The sequence below is a fragment of the Microtus oregoni genome, unplaced genomic scaffold, assembly GCF_018167655.1.
Source record: "Microtus oregoni isolate MIOR12 unplaced genomic scaffold, Mior012 000002F_ref0000024, whole genome shotgun sequence".
Lineage (NCBI taxonomy): Eukaryota > Metazoa > Chordata > Mammalia > Rodentia > Cricetidae > Microtus > Microtus oregoni.
Window position 1 is genome coordinate 8,590,881 of NW_024543061.1, and position 2,559 is coordinate 8,593,439.

Below are 2,559 nucleotides of genomic sequence, written 5' to 3' on the forward strand. Positions count from 1 at the left end.
ACAGCCAGACTTTGGATGCCAAAATATAACGGCGTAAACGAATGCAGACAGATTATAAAAATATATACAGCTTTAATAGAGAAATAGACTTACAGAACCACCGTTCCCGTGGAGACCAGGAAAGCAGAAGCAAGCGCTGCGAGCACACTATCCAGATTTATAGGCAAACATTAGCCCGAGGCGAACACGCCCCCCAAGGGGAGGGACTTATCCCTACACAAGATATTACAATAGCCGGTAGTTCATCCTGAACCCCCCTAGTGAAATAGTATCTTCATAGCATTCCATCATACACAGCCTGTTGTCACTTTCTCATGTACTGACGGTGTGATGTTCTTTCCCATACTCTATTGCTCTTACAGTACCCTGCATGCCTGCCTGCCGGCCTTATCAAGTACATGGTTATGTGGAATTGCTTCTGAACTTTCTTTTTATCCCCACTTTACACCCAATCCATGACCTGGCCGTTCAGCTGACTTTATTCAGTCTATCACTTTCTCTTCATGTTCTGGGATTTTTCAGATGCCTCTGGCTCTACTTTCCATTAATCTACAATAAAATCATTCTCCTCAACCATTAAGAAAATGCTTTCAGAGAAACTGTACAGGCTGTGCTACAGGGTGGTGTGGAGTTACTCTCCCCTTTCACAGAATGTGCTTGAGCAATACCAGAAAGTTGCTAGGCATGCAGAAGTGGGGAATGTTTTCCACAGAACCTGGGGAAGGTCCCTGAAAATACTCTCTTCAGAAAAGGAAAGGGAATGGAAAGGCCCTTCTACTTCATCCAAGGTACAGATGCCCCAGTTTTGGCTGATGAAGGTCTGGTCCACTGGGGATTGTGACAATGATGATTATGAGTGGGAGCAGGAGATCTGTCTCACTGAGAAAACTGTTGAGGCCATCAACAAGCTGAACCCAAATCCCAAATTCTTTGTGAACTTTGACAACTGTATCCATGTCGTACTAGGAACTCCTTGGTGGAAAGAACAGACCAATGGCCAGCATCAAGTACTAATGGCTATTGACCAAGACATTGCAATGGTGCTGGTCAGTGGCAACCATGATTTGGGCAATGTTCTCACAGCTGAGACCATGGAGGATTACTGCCAGATATGGGGAGATGACTATTTCACCTTCTGAGTAGGGACTGTCCATGATGACTCCTAGTGCTCTTCACTGAAGCAGTCCCAGGACCAGTGACTGGATGAACAGCTGAGCATCACAGAGCAGCAGAGATGCCAGCTCTTCATTGTCTTCCAACATGCCCCACTGTTACTGTGGAGTATTGATGAGGATGCTGGCTGCTTCAACCTCACCAAGGATGTGAGAAAGGAGATGGCAGCTCACTAGAGAAGGTATCAAAGTTGTGTTCTCAGGCCACTACCACAGGAATGCTGGGGGAACTCACTACGATCTTGATATGGTGTTTTCATCAGCCATCAGGTACCAACTAGGCAGAAACCATGGGCTTGGTGTGCTGGGAATCATTGCTGAGAAAATTGGTCACAATTACTATAGCTTATATGAACTGAGTAAGAGAGGAATTTAAGATGACCTAAAGAAGTTGATGAAAGAGTGATTCTCCACGTAACCCTCTCAGTTTCCATGCCCATAACCTTTCATCTTACCAGAATGTTCACAGTCATAGCAATGTCTGAGTAGACTGGGCTAGTTTGTGAATGGATTTTCTTTTATGTAAATAAAAGTGCTGGGACCTATACTTAATTATATTCAAAAGATGGTCATCTTCCCTTTAAAAACCACAAAAGAAGGCTGTGGATATTTTTCAAATATGGTGTGAGACTTTCCAATCGATGTTTGGGTAAATTCTCATTATTGTGCAACTTTCAACTCTGATCTTGAATCCCACGGTTTCTGACAGCTTACAGTTAATACCCACCCTCTGCCTTCAATCCCAGTTTAGTACCCAAGTGTGATCTCTAAAAATTCTTTTACACAAACTGCATGTATTTTTGTCAAATTGTCATCATGACTTCCCATACTGCCAGGAAATCAAAGATCCTTTCTCCTTTCCCAGCGGGCCAAATAGTACCACTCTGTCCCTGGGCCACATAGAGCTTCAAAGCCACCACTGGCTGGGAATTTCAAGACTTCTGTTACTGCTGATGGTATGAACACAGATGGTTCAGGTGAGGTGTGTTTGCCTGATGTAGCTGGGTCATCTGTCTATGTGTTACTTTCATTGGTTAATAAAGAAATTGCCTCGGCTTTTTGATAGGGCAGGATTTAGATAGGTGGGAGTAGACAGAATAGAATGCTGGGAGGAAGAAGGCAGTGAGGCAGAAGCCATGGAGCCAGCTGCCAGGTCAGACATGCTGAATCTTTCCCAGTAAGCTACTACCTCGTGGTGCTGCACAGATTATTAGAAATGGGTTAATCAAGATGTGAGAATTAGCCAATAAGAGGCTAGAACTAATGGGCCAGGCAGTGTTTAAAAGAATACAGTTTCCGTGTTATCATTTCTGAGGCTAAGCTAGTCATGCGAGAGCTGGGCAGAACGAAAAGCAGACCTGCTTGCCCATCACTACATTTGCCTTTC

General features: G+C 44.2%; 1 pseudogene; it reads left to right on the forward strand.

Moving 5' to 3' along the window:
* The first annotated feature begins 584 nt into the window (after positions 1-584).
* Positions 585-1,578, forward strand: LOC121432711 (annotated as a pseudogene).
* The last annotated feature ends 981 nt before the right edge of the window (positions 1,579-2,559 follow it).